At 33.4% G+C, this 17,135-nt stretch overlaps 1 long non-coding RNA gene across 1 annotated transcript; it reads left to right on the top strand.

Annotated features, from left to right (window-relative positions):
• Positions 1-2,464: 2,464 nt before the first annotated feature.
• On the top strand, positions 2,465-5,445 carry LOC141628699 (uncharacterized). Its single transcript, XR_012537178.1, has 4 exons — positions 2,465-2,614; positions 2,714-2,781; positions 3,784-3,870; positions 5,290-5,445. It is a non-coding gene; the product is annotated as an uncharacterized LOC141628699 (long non-coding RNA).
• Positions 5,446-17,135: the final 11,690 nt, after the last annotated feature.

Here is a 17,135-nt window from a genome sequence, read left to right as displayed (position 1 = left end):
ATGATTCCAAGATCCAAATTCATATTAACTTGGGCACGGGGTAGCCGATTCATCCCTCATTAATATAACTCGGTGGATTAACTCTTTAATCGATTCTACTTTTAGAACTCTCGGTCGATAAAATTACTCTAATATTTATCTATAGCCCGGAACACATGCGACTACGGTCACGAATACTTCCGTTGAGCTCAATCCAACTTTCAAATAAATGTGTCCATGATCCAAATTCACATTAACCTGGGCACGGGGTAGCCGATTCATCCCTTATCAACATGGATTCGGTGGATATACATTTATCACCCACTTCCCCTACGTAACAAGGTTTGTACCCCGGTGTGACCGAGCGCACTCCCTCATGAAATAGGTTTTCATGGTTTCTACTGTTTGGTAAGGCTAAGTCTCAATTGTTTATTTTAGCGAGAGGTCATGTCAATTTATTATCTATCACGTTTTAAGTGAACTAAAGCGGTGAACTACGATAATTGTAATTGACACGGTCGATAAACTCGATTAAAATGCATATTTATTTATGGCGATTTAGCGATGCATGCAACATATAAATAAAATGCAAAGCATAAAAATAAAATCCTAGTATGGCCTTCCTAAAATAGTAAATCTAATAAACTATTACAAATTCGGAAACCAACTCCTTTGGTCCCTTGAACTTCGGTCTTGGCACGCATTTTAAGGCAACACTTTCTTTAGTGGATCGCCTTCTTGAGTGACACCGTCTTCAAGGTACTCCAGAATAAATAAATTACATAATAAATTACATAATTTCCTATACATTTGTAATTAAAAATAAAAATAAATCTATTAAATTAAAAAACGGTGATACGAGTTCACAATAAATACAAACGAATCGATATTCCCATACATTTTAGGTAATACCAATTAAAAACTAAGGCCATACTAAGTAAAATTACATAATTCAAAAATTACATAAAATTAAAATATGACAATCATAAATAAAATGCAGCATCATAATATGTATGAACATGCTCAATTTTAAGCTAAATCACCTTTTAAGAGCCAATATCGTATATTTATCGGTTTTCATGGATTTGCGTGATTATAACTTGTTAAAATCACAATAATTACATAAATTCATATTTATGTACAAGTTAATTACCCTAACCATCTTAGGACTCAAAACTTAGTCTCCACTAATATTTTGACAATAATTAAACTTGATTCCTTAATATTGTTCATAAATGGACCCAAAAATACAAAATTATGCTATAAACTTCAAATTAAATTATAAAAATTTCAAATAATTTCGAAATTTGAAATTTAAACTCATGAACATTCTGGAAAAATACCATGACACTCATAATATTCAAAACTTAGGTTAAATATTTCGAAAATTTATCGAGAAAAACAATGTTGCGGTTTATCGGTTTTAACAATTATGACCCTAAAAATATGAGAAAAATTATATTGATCAACTTTTCACTTTTAGATCTGAAATATATGATAAAATGCAACATGTGACGTTTTTTCTTAGTCATGAAGTATGTTTTAGCATTATTACTAATTATAGTCACTATTTATGTGATTTTTCATCAAAAATTCATAAATCATGCATAAAGACTTCATTATAGCCAAATATTTTACACACATCTTGCAACATTGCATGGGACAACCTACTAAATTTCCATGATCAGATTCGAAATATAACTCATATTAACCTATTTACTCATTTAAATACGATTTTAACTTGAAAAATCCATATTTCGAGCAAAACAACTCATTTTATTATGAAAATTTACAAGCCATCAGTAGATCATATATCTGAAAACATATCCAAAAACCACTGAAACTGTAACACCCCGTATTTTAATAAGTTGGATAAAATTCTTTTAATTGCTACTTTATATTTAATTACGTTGGTTAACGATTTATATATTTATTTTCTCAGCTAATTAATTAATTTCATTATAATTCGTTAGGTTAAATTTAATAATCGTTAATAAGTTCTTTTAAAAGTTAGCTCGAGTTTGTTTAGTTGACTTTTTATGGGTTCATGTAAATAGTTTTATTTATTTAATAACTTTTTGTTTCTTTCTAAGTCCCTTATCAAAGTCGAGCTAAGTGGGCTCCAGACGGATCAGTTAGCTATTTCGAGTTTGTTCCGCTAAATTAGCAAATATCTTTAAAAGCCGCTAATTTAGTTAAAATCTCTAATAATTCCGATTCGAGCTAATTTCGTATTATTTTAGTTAACTAGCTGAGTTTATTTTATTTTCATTCATTAAGTTTATTTATTATTGAGTATGTTTTATCTCGAAAAACTTTACTAAAATCGCTTTTATTTAACTCGAGACGATTTTAAAAACGAGCGAAATTACTTAACGATGAAGAAACGTACGTATAATTAGTAGCTAGCAAGCTAGCTGGTGTTATTATTATTATTATTACTAACCTACCGTCCCCACCCCCTTCACTTTCCCTTTCATTTCGTCCTTTCCTCTTTCGCTCTATCAGCAACAACAACCAACAACCAGTTTACCCCATTTTCGTCACCTTAAACCTCAGATCCCGCCTCCATTCTCAACCAAATTCGATAATTTTTGTACCATTCTCATCCCCTTTCCTTCCTCCTCCTTTTAAGGTAAGAAAGTCTCCTTTTTGTAGTGGTTTCGTCTTTCGCCGTCTTATAAAAGTGTCGTCTTTTAGCTTCTTTATTCCGTTTTCTTGCCCTTTTATGAAGGATTCGAAGACCCGGGGTGAGGCTCGTGCCTTGTGGACCATTTATTCGAAGAATAAGGGGCGTTTAAGGTAACACGATTCTACCGGCCCTAATATTATTAATATCGTTTGAGGTTGCATGACTATGTGCTAATTGACGTTGTTTTGGTGATTTACATGTTGAAATTTGATTAACTGATTATTTAGACTAGACTGTTATTATTATACTATTAATATTTATAATTTTCTACTGTCAAGTTATTGTTTTTGGTAAGGGGAATAAGTTTTGATGTGTTGTGGACCTTTATTATGAAGGTTTATGATAAAGAGTATACACTTGTTAGGTTGAGGCGAAGGGGATATTGCTTATCTAGCATAATTGGATGTACTTTGGTAAGATTAGTTGGATTTGCTATTTGCAGAATTCGTGATGAATAAAGAAATATTCATTTGTTGATGAGTGTTATCCAAGTGAGGTTTGAAGCATTAAGATAATGATGAACATGTTGTTTACGCACCTTGGATGTTGAGGATTTATATGATCATTCATCTTACATTGACAAACTCAGGTTGATTTCGAAATTTATCCGCTATCGTACTATATGCTGAGTATAGATTGGCGATTTTGGTCTCGTATATATCGTGTTCGAATTGTTGTTTTCTTTGACACGGGCTAATGGGTGAGTAGCTTAGAGTTTTACTCTAAGTGTTGAGCACGGTTCTTTGAACCTTTGACAATATCGATATTGAAATTGAGATGGAAATCTGGTTACTATAGGAGTATTATATTATGAGACGGAGTAATGAGTAGGACAGAGTAATGAGAGAGATGGGGTAGAGAGTTGAGATTGAATTAATTTTTGGGACGAGAGTGACTTTTATAAGGGTGGCCTGGCTGTGGCCTGGCCGTGGCCTAGGCAGTGGCCTGGCCGTGGCCTAGGCAGTGGCCTGGCTAAGTCGCGAGTTTGGGCCGTATCTATAAATTGTTTTGACGTTAGTTTGGTTTATTTAAAATATAATTAAATTAATTTCCGTCTCATATTTTATATAACGATAATTCGTTAATATCGTCCTTTCACATAATTATTTTAGGTGACTCATATGTGGTTGAAGATGAAGAGTAATTTTGGGTTTTAGAAGCTTTCTCAAGTTTATTGCTTGTCTCTTTGCTAGCTTAAGGTAACTATTCCGAGTTACTCGACGAATTAATGTCACATTAGTAGTAAATGTGGTGCTTGTTGTTTGTTAAGTGTTTAGGTGATTGATAATGTTTTACTTTCATTTTTCACATGATAGAAAGTGGAAATAACATGAGAATAATATAGCGATAAAATTTGTAATTTGGGCCAAAGTAGGCCAAGACTCTGAGCTGGGCCAGATTGACCGAACGAGTTTGGTCAAGCTAGGTTTAAACCAACCATCGACCTCGATTTGACCGATGACCCGTCGCGGGACTCGGGTCGAGGGTTTGTCTTTGAGGTGAGATTGGTTGTTATTGGAAATTTTATGTTATGCCTTGATATTTGTAATTATCATTTCACATGTTGGTTGTTGGATGAATTGGTTGCCTTATACTTGAGTCTTCTTGCCTTGTTGCCATTTTAGCTTGTTTTCATAAATTATGAGATTAACGGTTAGCTGGAATTTGGATTATTATTGATATTGAGGATACTGTTGGATTGTGTGCTGAATAGACATTTATATAGCCTTTCACATGATAGAATGTTAGCATTTATGTTGGTAAGTTGGACTCTTTGCCCTCTTATGGTTAAGTGAGTGTCTTACTTGTCTTGTGTGGTGTGGGCTAAAGTATTCAAGCTGGGACTAGCTGGGACTAGGTCCTAGGTGAGTATTTCGGCCTTCATCATAGATAGGTCTTTATAGTCTCTGACGAGTATATGTTCACTACTTGATAGCCTTTGTGTTCCTGACTAGTGGATTTATATCCAAGTTGGGGCATGACCTCGTTACTTATTTTGATAGTAAGTGGTCAGCTTAAGTACTAGCCAACCCTTTGGTGGACTCCTTAGGGTACTCACTTTGTTTTAGAAAAATTGTGGGTCTTGGGTGCGGTGGTGTGTATCCGCATGTCTAGGTCTGCGCAGATTTTAGGCTAGGGTTGTGTTGTGTCTTGGCCATGTTTTATTAATATTAACCGCTGAGCCAAGATACCGGTTCGATTACCTTCCCTACCTCATGGTATAGACTCGAGTTACAGAGTGACTATTGACGGTGCTAAGAACTTATGCTTGTCTTTGATATATTGCCCTTTCTTGTTTGATGATTCTATGAATCATAGAAGGTGAGATGCAAGCCGGCTATGGTTGATAGAGTTTGGATTCCTGGATGTTATGTGATTCACATGATAGCGTAGTATGAGTCGGTCTAGTATTCACATGCTAGGACTATGTGTTGTTATATTGTTGTTCACATGATAAGCACGATTGTCTAGCATCTATATGCTAAGGCTATGTGTTATTCATATTCATATTCTTATGTTTACATGTTATATTAATTATGACATTTCGTGGCTGGGAGAACTCGGAGTTACTCCCCACTGACTGTGGCTTTCGTATTTGTATAAAATGCGAATGACAGGTAGGTGATGCATATATGGGGTACATGAACGAGCTAGCGAGCAAAGTAACCTTGGGACCTAGACTGGTTTTATTTCATTGTGACCCTTAAACCCTTTTTATGTCACATACATTTTAGGGACATATGTCTCCCTTTTCTATTTTGGGTTGTATCATTATATTTTTGTTGGAATATGTGTCCTCCGACAATAATGCGATCACGACTGTTGATCATGATGATCACATGTTTAAGTCTCATTAAAATGAATACAATTGGGAAGTAATTTTGTTCATCAAACTGGTCAACATATATCGGTAATGATTGGCTTACTAGAGTTTGACATTATCTTGTCGTGACGGTGGTGATCAGTTGACCCCCTAGGTCATACCTAAAGGGCAACCCTCTTAATTGATTATTTAATTAATCGTATAATGTTACGAGTTAATTAAATTACTTGAAAATTGACGGACGATTTTGGAAGTAAAATTTACGTATCATATTGAAATGTGATTAAATAAGATACGGTCTGAGTAATTAAATTGTATAATTACTCGGATGAAATAATTGTTTAATGTAACAATTAAATTGAATGAATTGTTATAAATACAATCAGTTGTGATTTATAAATTGGTAAAATATTTTGGCACAAGTAATTATGATATTACCAAGTCGATTTTGTATGTGACGTATTTTTATTAATACGTTGATTTTTAATATGTTAAAAATACATAACAAATATATGTGACATATGACATGTAACATATAGACAATTGACAAAAATAATATGGATTCCATATTACCAAATGGACCGAAATTTAGGAGAGGTTTAAGCTAATTAATTGTTTAATTGGTAGCTAAACATAATGATTGTTTTGCTTTTTAGCCATGCAAGCCTATGGTGCATTGTGAAGACAAATAAATCCATGCATTGGCTCCCCTTTTCTTCTCCCTTTTACACGGTTTAGAGAAGAACAATTCATCATTGTTTTTCTAATTATTTTACCCATAATATACAAAAGATTGTAGATTATTATTCATTCTAATCTATCATCCAAAATACAAGTTTTCTAGAGAAATAAAATCCTCTCTTTATCTCTCTTCATAACCGAAAATACTTAAGTGTTTATAAATATTTTTGGTTCAATTTTCTCTATAATTAATATTATACTAGTTTTGTAATATTAATTAAATTAAGAGGAGCCTTGGGTATAAAGCATAGGGAGAGATCTTACTCTTAGATCTTTGTTCTTCCATTGGAATAAGCTCAAGAACAAAAGAGAAAGGTGATCTCTTTTGTGCCCAAATAACCGAAATTCAATATGTAAGGACATGATTTCTCCTCTATTTATATTATTGTTTGCATGCATAAGATCCGTTTTAATTTTATGACAAATTAGTTTTGACATATATGAGTATGTTAACATGTATAAAGATCTACATTTCCTTCAATCGGTATCAAGAGCCACGGTTGTTTGCATGCAAATTGGTTAAAAGTTTTTCCGAGTTATATGAATAACAAAATAAAACTTGTAAAATTTGTGTTATTATGATATATCACGAAATAATTACATGCATGTTAATATTTCTGGTCCTAAAGTGTTTTAGGATTTTTTGGTTAATTTTTCGGATTTTTATTGTTCATATTTAATAATAATGACATTTAAATGTGATTTTATGAGTAAAAATGTCATTTTTGGTCGAAAATTAGCTATACTTCGAATTTTAAGTTGGTTTTTGGATATGTTATCACATATATTATTTTGAGATAACCTGTAAATTTTCATAATTTTTGCACTTGTTATGCTCGAAAAATGAATTTTTCATTATTAAATTCGGATTTAAGAGAAAAATAGGTTAATATGAGTTAAATTTCGAATCTGGTCATAGAAAATTTATATGTTGTCACATGCAATTTTACAAGATGTGTGTAAAATAATTGGCTATAAAGAAGTCTTTTAGCATGATTTATGAATTTTTGAAGAAAAATGACATAAATAGTGACTTTATTAGTGAAAATTAATAAAATATAATCTATGACTTAGGAAAAACGTCTAATGTTGCATTTTATTATATTTTTCAGATCTAAAATGAAAAGTTAATGAAAATAATTTTTCCATGTTTTTATGATTATTTTATTATATATCGATAAACCGCAACATTGTTTTTCCGGAAAAATTTCGAAATTTTTAACCTAAGATTTTGAACATTATGAGTGTCATGGATTTTTCCAGAATGTTCATGAATTTTAAATTTCAAATTTTGAATTTATTTGAAATTTTGTGATTTATTTGAAGTTAAATGGCTTATTTTTGTAATTTTGGTCCATTTATGAACAAATTTGTAAATAAAAGTTAATTATGGTCAAATTACTAGTGAAGACTATATTTTGAGTCCTAAGTGGTTAGGGTAATTAACTAGTGCATAAATATGAGTTTATGCATATTTGTGATTATAAAATGTTGAAATCACGCAAATCCGTAAAAACCGAGTAATATACGATATTGGCAATTTAAAGGCGATTTAGCATAAAAATTGAGCATGTTCATACATATTATAATGCTGCATTTTTATTTATGATTGTCATAATTTTAATTTATGTAATTTTGAATTATGTAATTTTACTTAGTATGGCCTTAGATTTTAATTGGTATTTCCCGAAATGTATGGGAATATCGATTCGGTTGTAATTTTTATTGTGATCTCGTATCACCGTTTTGTAATATTTAATAGATTTATTTTATTTTATTTACAAATGTATAATAGGAAATTATGTAATTTATTATGTAATTTTATTCATTCCGGAGTTCCTAAAGACGGATTTCTTCAAGAATGGGGATACATAAAGACGGTGTTACCTCAAGATGCGTGCCACAACCGAAGTTCAAGGGACCAATGGAGTTGGTTTCCGAATATGTAATAGATTAATAGTTTTTCTATTTTAGGAAAGGCCATACTAGGATTTATTTATCTTTATGCTTGCATTTTATTTTATGTTACATGCATCGCTAAATCGCCGTAACTAAAACATGCATCTTCTTTTATCGAGTTTATCGACCGTGTCAATTAGAATTATCGAAGTTCACCGCTTTAGTTCACTTAAAACGTGATAGATAATAAATTGACATGACCTCTCGCTAAAACAATTAATTGAGATATAGCCTTACCAAATAGTAGAAACCATGAAAACCTATTTCGCGAGGGAGTGCACTCGGCCCTACCGGGGTACAAACCTTGTTACGTAGGGGAAGTGGGTGATGAATGTTAAATCCACCGAATTCATGTTGATAAGGGATGTATCGGCCCTACCGTGCCCAAGTTGATATGGATTTGGATCATGGACACATTTATTCGAAATTTGGATTGAACTCAACAAAAGTTTTTTTTGATAAGGGATGTATCGGCCCTACCGTGCCCTTGTCGAATGTGTTTTGGGCTAAAGATAAATGTTAATGTAATATTATCGACCAAGAGTTCTAAAAGTAGAATCGATTAAACGTTAATCCACCGAGTTATATTGATAAAGGATGAATCGGCCCTACCGTGCCTAAGTCGATATGAATTTGGGTCTTGGAATCATTTATTCTAGTTGGGTAGAGGTCACTAGAAAAATGCATATAACTTGTTTAAATCATACATTTTTACGAGTATAATTAAAACGACAATTGTTTTACTCCTTATGTTTTGTTTTGTAGACCACTTCTTATTCATAACAAATGGCAACACCAACTCCTAATGCTACACCACTCGCTACTTCATCATGGCTCCGATCCTTTATGGATCGATGTAAACTTGAAAAGAATGGGTCAAATTTCTCCGAGTGGGATGCCCAACTCAAATTAGCCGCCGAAGGTGACGACAAGCTTCGTTACCTTACCGAGGCCTCTCCACCCGAACCCTCCACTAGGTCCACCGCGGCCACTAGGGAAGCCTATGAGGCTTACCAAAAGGAGTCCGCCGCAATGAAAAATGTATTAATATTTGCGATGGAGGCGGAGCTCCAAAGGAGAGCCTTCAAAATGGGCAATGCTAATGAGATTTACTCCAAACTTGTGACCATGTTTTCACAAACTCCGCGGATCGTCCAATATGAGGCGTGGCATTCTTTGATCTCGACTTCAAAGAGGGCCAAAAAGTTAGCCCTCATGTGCTCAAACTCATGGAGCTTGTCGAGACCTTGAAAATTCAAAAGGTTGAAATCCCCAAAGAACTCATCGTAGATAGGATTCTACACTCCTTGTCTAAGGTTAAGGCATATGTGCAATTCCGGGTGAATTTCAACATGCAAGACAAGGATGTGTCTCTTGAGGAGTTGCACAAGCTACTTGTGCAAGCCGAAAGGGACATGGGGTTAAATGTGAACCCTCCCAAGGATGTGCTTAACATAAGCACAAAGAGTAAGGGGAAGTTCAAGAAGAATGGGAGAAAGGGCAAGAAGCAAGCTCCCACATTCACCAAAACTAAGTCTTGTGAAGCTAGCACCTCCAAAGTCAAGAAGGGTCCTCTTGACAAATGCCATTATTGTAATGGCATGGGACATTGGAAAAGGAATTGTTCCAAGTACCTTGGTGATATCAAAGCTGGAAAGATCACTCCAAAGAGGTAAATGACTAACCTTCTTTTATGTTTCTAAATTCAACTATGGTATTATGATGCAAAGTTGTGATAATGTATCTTCCCTTTTTATTGTAAATAGGGCCGCCACCAAGCAAAGACAAAGGAAAAGAAAAGCAAGCATAAGAAACCATGAAGAAGCTAAGGATAGCTTTTATGGAGCTTTGTTTTTCATTGTCTTATTTTAAGTCATGTTTTGAATTTTTAGAACTTTAAGTTTCCGTGTTCGACATGGAAAGGTATTTTGGATAATGGTTTGTATTTTGGATGATAGTGACTTGGTTTGCAACCCAAGTCACACGTTTTATCATTTATCCTTTATGTTCTAAAATTTCATCTTTAAATGCTTGCGTTATGAAACATAAGATCATTCACTAAAAGTGATCTAATAGACAATTATAATGACGGGTTTCATTATATGTCCACATGCTTAAGGCTTGTGTATGATCATTTATAAAGTGACTTTGAGTCTATGAACTCTCTTAAAGGTATGTCAACCACCAAGTACACATATGAGATCAATAACAATTAGTCAACCTATGAGGTAGTTCTCCTTATACTTCAACATCATTACTTTGTGTCTCATATGCTATCTTTGAATGCTTAGTGTATTCATTCTAAAGATAGAGTGGGAGAAAAATGAGGACACAACACACAAGGCAAGATAATTGTGTACTTGTGTAAATAAAGATTGAATAAAGGTATATCTATTTACATAGTATACCGAATAGATGAGATCTATGGTCTCGAGTTAGTTCAATATAACTAAGGAGACCAAGTGTAGTAATCATAAGAGTTTATTCTCAAGATAACTACACGAGGAGACCAAAAGAAGTTTTGGAAGAAAAATGACTAATGTAAAGTCTTAACAAGCTTTTGACTAAGGTTATGAATCATTTGACCAATAGTTTCAATCATGAGTTTTGCTTAAGAGCCTAAATGAACCTAGGTAACATACTAGTTATGATCAAGATTAAGTTGCAAAGATTGATATTACGATATCTTCAATAGCCAACGTCTTAACCACGCAAATGTCATTGTTTAACCTCGCTATGAAATGGTTAAACCTCCTTCCGAAAGGATATTCCGAAGGACCTATTCTAAATATTATTTGTATTTGAATAATGACATTACTACACATCATTATGACATGAGTGTGTTAGAGATTTAAAATCTCTTTCCGTAAGGTTGAGATGAGACCACTTCAAAATAGGCATTTTTGAAAGGATATGATGGGAACATATATGGTTTTATCCTAGTAACTTGGCAAAGCAATTTATATTTATATTCTTGACAAATTTCGATTAAGAAGTCATCTCGAAATATGTAGAATTGAGTGGGAGTTAGGAAATTCTCATGTGAAGACATAGAATTTAGTGGGAGCTATCATCCTTGAATGTATAAAACTCATTACTCATTAAAGAATGACGAGCTAATATCTTCTTTCCTAAAGAAGCTTTTGAGTTTTCAATTCTGGATGAAAATGGACAATGATGAATCCAATTACATCATGGGATGTTGGATTAGTATTAAGAGATACACATCACATCAACATACGCGTAGGTTATTCGTATGAATGAAAATGGGATTACCATTAGCAGTCATGGTAGTTCATTGAACCTATGAACGGTTGATCTCATGATTATTAGTAACTAATGTTTCCGCCATTAGAATAATCATGTACATGTCCAATTATGAATCATATGCATAAGAGCATGATGATTGACTTGGTGAGCCATAATAGAAGCGTCATGAATTCTCGAGTAGAATCCGATGAGCGATTTCAAGATGATTGACGGATGTTCTATTGTGTGTCAAGAGTTTGCACATATTGTAGAAAATCCGAGCACATATGAGGATTTATGAGAATCCCAAATCTTTCAAGCCCGAAAAGAAAATGAGGAGTTTTGGAAAGATACTTGGTTAAATAAGAGGTTATTCAAAACAATCTTTCCTAATAAAGCTAGGACTTGTGAGAAGTACTAAGCTAATAATCTTGTCAATTGTTACAAGATTCTACAAAACATATACCTAGTGCATTGTGTGTGGATGGAATACTTGATCGGTACAAGTTGTATTATTCATCACAAATTCGTTCATTATGAGATGATCGATAAGAAAGTTCTTTCAAGTTAAAGAACCAAAACCAAGGTCGAGAACCTTGATGTATGCTTGGTAAAATTCATGGTATGAGAACATGAATGTGAAGGAAATTGCAAGCGTAAGAAGTTTGAACACGTGGACACATGGGATGTTAAACTTCTATTGCAATCGATAAGTGTTTACACTTATGATAAACATCACAAGGTTGTAATATGATATTGACTACCCGAGTGTGATGTCAACATTTGTCGTTTGAGTTATTATTAACTCACTTGGTACATTGTTATATCCAAACGAGTTGTGGAGACAATTGAACCCCGTTAAAGTGAACATGGATTAACATTGTTTATGCCCATAGTTACTTATATGAGGTGATGTCTCGAAGTAACTAGAGTGTGATGCGATTGATGGCAAGTTCAAGTGCCATAGAGTCATGTGTGATGACTAGTCGATCACATAGGCGGATTGTTAGGAACATTTTGTCGGGCCTTATGACCGCTTATAGAGTTCTGGCAAATTTATATAGCCTGGTCGTGGCGAGAGCTGCTATAGTATTCAAATGAGTCGATTCTTTTGACTAAAGACTATTCGCCTAAGATGGCACAGTTTTGATTAACTTTGATTTGTGTTACTACGACCTTCGTAAATGGGGTCAAATGGGCATATTTTGGGTTATGATGGTGTGGCTAGTCGAAGGGAATGAGTGCGATAGGAATTGTCCACCCCTAGTCGGGGTTATAACAATATCTCGGGGCCACTCGAGGAGTAATGAATCGAAATGCGTGGCCACGCTCGGATGGCATCCGAGTGGATAAATCCGGTCAATCGATTATTCTCCGATCGAGGAAACCACTCTCGATATGATCACTTGCAAGTACGACCTGAAAGACACCTTGCATTGAGTGGGAGATAGTAATAGGACAAGAGAATTGGTGACGCACACTTGTCGAGGACAAGTGGGAGATTGTTGGAATATATGTCCTCCGACAATAATGCGATCACGACTGTTGATCATGATGATCACATGTTTAAGTCTCATTAAAATGAATACAATTGGGAAGTAATTTTGTTATCACAATCAACCGGTCAACATATATCGGTAATGATTGGCTTACTAGAGTTTGACATTACTTTGTCGTGTGACGGTGGTGATCATTGACCCCTAGGTCATACCTAAAGGGCAACCCTCTTAATTGATTATTTAATTAATCGTATAATGTTACGAGTTAATTAAATTACTTGAAAATTGACCGACGATTTTGGAAGTAAAATTTACGTATCATATTGAAATGTGATTAAATAAGATACGGTCTGAGTAATTAAATTGTATAATTACTCGGATGAAATAATTGTTTAATGTAACAATTAAATTGAATGAATTGTTATAAATACAATCAGTTGTGATTTATAAATTGGTAAAATATTTTGGCACAAGTAATTATGATATTACCAAGTCGATTTTGTATGTGACGTATTTTTATTAATACGTTGATTTTTAATATGTTAAAAATACATAACAAATATATGTGACATATGACATGTAACATATAGACAATTGACAAAAATAATATGGATTCCATATTACCAAATGGACCGAAATTTAGGAGAGGTTTAAGCTAATTAATTGTTTAATTGGTAGCTAAACATAATGATTGTTTTGCTTTTTAGCCATGCAAGCCTATGGTGCATTGTGAAGACAAATAAATCCATGCATTGGCTCCCCTTTTCTTCTCCCTTTTACACGGTTTAGAGAAGAACAATTCATCATTGTTTTTCTAATTATTTTACCCATAATATACAAAAGATTGTAGATTATTATTCATTCTAATCTATCATCCAAAATACAAGTTTTCTAGAGAAATAAAATCCTCTCTTTATCTCTCTTCATAACCGAAAATACTTAAGTGTTTATAAATATTTTTGGTTCAATTTTCTCTATAATTAATATTATACTAGTTTTGTAATATTAATTAAATTAAGAGGAGCCTTGGGTATAAAGCATAGGGAGAGATCTTACTCTTAGATCTTTGTTCTTCCATTGGAATAAGCTCAAGAACAAAAGAGAAAGGTGATCTCTTTTGTGCCCAAATAACCGAAATTCAATATGTAAGGACATGATTTCTCCTCTATTTATATTATTGTTTGCATGCATAAGATCCGTTTTAATTTTATGACAAATTAGTTTTGACATATATGAGTATGTTAACATGTATAAAGATCTACATTTCCTTCAATTTTCTTATAGATTAGCTATGGCATGTAAATTAGTTCGTTAGCATTGCAAGTTTTGGCACCCTCCTCTTGGGAATGTTGGAAATGTTTGTGGTTGGTTTAGGAAAATTTTTGAAATTACAGGTTTTACCCAATTGAACCTATTACAAACATATCCTGTCAGTTTTTCTGTAGAATTACGTGTTTACTTTTCCGCAATAAATGAGGGTGTTACAGTTGGTATCAGAGCATATTTGCTCCCGACGCACGTTTGTGCACCCCAATATAAATAACTTGACCTTAAAATAATAAACTTGAGAGATGGGTAAGATGGGTAGACTTAGGACCTTATGTTGTAGTCTCTTTGTGTTTGCTCTTTGTTAGGTACTAACCTGTTTGTTGATTGTCATTTAATAATTGTTGCGTTCTTAGATCAATGACCGTGAGCTTATCTATAGCTAATGGAGTTATTACCCTTATTATAAAAAAAAAAAATTAAACTAAAGGTTTTGAAAATATTTTAATGTTTTTCACTGGTTTTAACGTCAATTAGTGTTAAAGCTTGTTATTGGAGACGTCTGATAATTAGTTTTATCATTTGTTGGTGTAAAAATGTATTTTTATGTCTTTGAATTGGAATATTGATGTTCTTGAGTGATCGCCAAGAGTATCTCCGTTCCATTGAAAGGACACTTATATTTTACGAAGATCAAGATTTAGTGCCTTTTGCTGAGGATTGAAGATTTGTTCAACCTTTGAAGAATGCTTCTACTCCCTTGAAGATGTTTCTCGTTTTTTTTTGTATCTCGCCTTATTCTTAATCTCTTGGTGCTTATCCTCCTTCTAAACTCCCTTCTGTTTTACTTTAAAAGCTAAGCTTGTACTCATAACTTGTCCTTTCACCCTTGCTAATCCTCCCTTAACGCCTTTTAGATAGTTCTCTTTCTTTTGTGGGGTGCTAACCTTGGTTGGATAATTTGGCTTGTGGAGTTGTTTCTGGTTGACCTATAACCCCGGTTTTGAGAAGTTGTGATATTGGAAGGACTTAGGTAGTGTGGTGAGACGTACTTGGGGATTCTTATACCTAACCCCTTGGTAATGTGAGTATAAGGGATAGGTTGAATTATGTGTGTTAAGAGTGAGTAGCCTATGTTACTAAAGTTATAGAACTTGGCTTTGTTGTTGTTTGAGATTTGAGTATCTGGCGTTTCCTTGTTGTCTAATTTCCCTTTCTCCTTGATCATGAGCGTTATCGTTCATACCTCCTTTCCTCGTTTCATCTTGCTCCTCCTTTAAGTTTGACACTCGTATCTTGTGAAACTCTATCTTTGACATCCTTGTAATTTTGACTTCAATTTCTACCCTATGAAATTCATTATAGCTCTCTTGAGGCTTAAGTTTGAGCTCTCTTAACATACTTTGTTTTTATGCTATCTAAGTTACTTTCCTTTTTGTACAACTTCTAAACTTTCAAGCTACCAGTTTCGATTCATTCTTAAAAGTTTATGTCACTTCTGCAAACCTAACCTATTTTAAAGATCTGAAAATGAAAATTTGATTTAGTTCCCTATTCCTTCCTTGAATATAAACTCATTTATCGTAATTTTAATTACTAGACCCGAGATTTCGTTAAGTTTTGTCCAATTTCTGTTAACTTTGATCTATTTATGACTTCTTTGTCAAAGTTTAATGTTACACTTTCAGGGATTTGACCCCCAATTGGGTTTAAAAGTGAAACCTTTATTTCTATTTTGGCTTTTTGCAAAAGAAAATTTGAATAGATTACCTTTTCTTTTGATTTTAACGTTGGTCGGATGTTAGAACTCGTTATTAGAAACGTTTAATAACTTGTTCTACTCTTGTCGACGAGTGGTTTTCGGTTTTAAATTTGTCTTTGACTTGGAAGGTTAGCGTTCTTGTGTGCACAACAAGAGCAATTTCGTTCCATGAATGAGACTTATATTTTTGAAAACTCTTCATTAATGTTTTTGAAGGTATTTTGATTTTGACTTATACAAATAATTTGCCTTTTGACCTTATCTTTGATTTGGAATGTGATGTTCTTGAATACGTAACGAGAACACTTCCGTTCCTCTGATGAGAGTCTGGTTCTGTCGGAAAATTTTATTTGAAACTTTTGAAAGAATTTTAGTTCTTACGATAAGTAACCTTTTAAATGTTTTGGTTACCGATTCCAAAGTTCCAGTTTTGTTTTATATAACCTTTCATTTCTACTTTCAAGTTTCGAGGACGAAACTTTTTAAAAGGTGGGGTGATTGTAACACCCCGTATTTTAATAAGTTGGATAAAATTCTTTTAATTGCTACTTTATATTTAATTACGTTGGTTAACGATTTATATATTTATTTTCTCAGCTAATTAATTAATTTCATTATAATTCGTTACGTTAAATTTAATAATCGTTAATAAGTTCTTTTAAAAGTTAGCTCGAGTTTGTTTAGTTGACTTTTTATGGGTTCATGTAAATAGTTTTATTTATTTAATAACTTTTTGTTTCTTTCTAAGTCCCTTATCAAAGTCGAGCTAAGTGGGCTCCAGACGGATCAGTTAGCTATTTCGAGTTTGTTCCGCTAAATTAGCAAATATCTTTAAAAGCCGCTAATTTAGTTAAAATCTCTAATAATTCCGATTCGAGCTAATTTCGTATTATTTTAGTTAACTAGCTGAGTTTATTTTATTTTCATTCATTAAGTTTATTTATTATTGAGTATGTTTTATCTCGAAAAACTTTACTAAAATCGCTTTTATTTAACTCGAGACGATTTTAAAAACGAGCGAAATTACTTAACGATGAAGAAACGTACGTATAATTAGTAGCTAGCAAGCTAGCTGGTGTTTATTATTATTATTACTAACCTACCGTCCCCACCCCCTTCACTTTCCCTTTCATTTCGTCCTTTCCTCTTTCGCTCTATCAGCAA

Source organism: Silene latifolia, chromosome 2 (genome assembly GCF_048544455.1).
Source record: "Silene latifolia isolate original U9 population chromosome 2, ASM4854445v1, whole genome shotgun sequence".
NCBI lineage: Eukaryota > Viridiplantae > Streptophyta > Magnoliopsida > Caryophyllales > Caryophyllaceae > Silene > Silene latifolia.
Note: the sequence above shows the minus strand (reverse complement) of the source record. Positions and strands in the feature narration are given on the sequence as shown.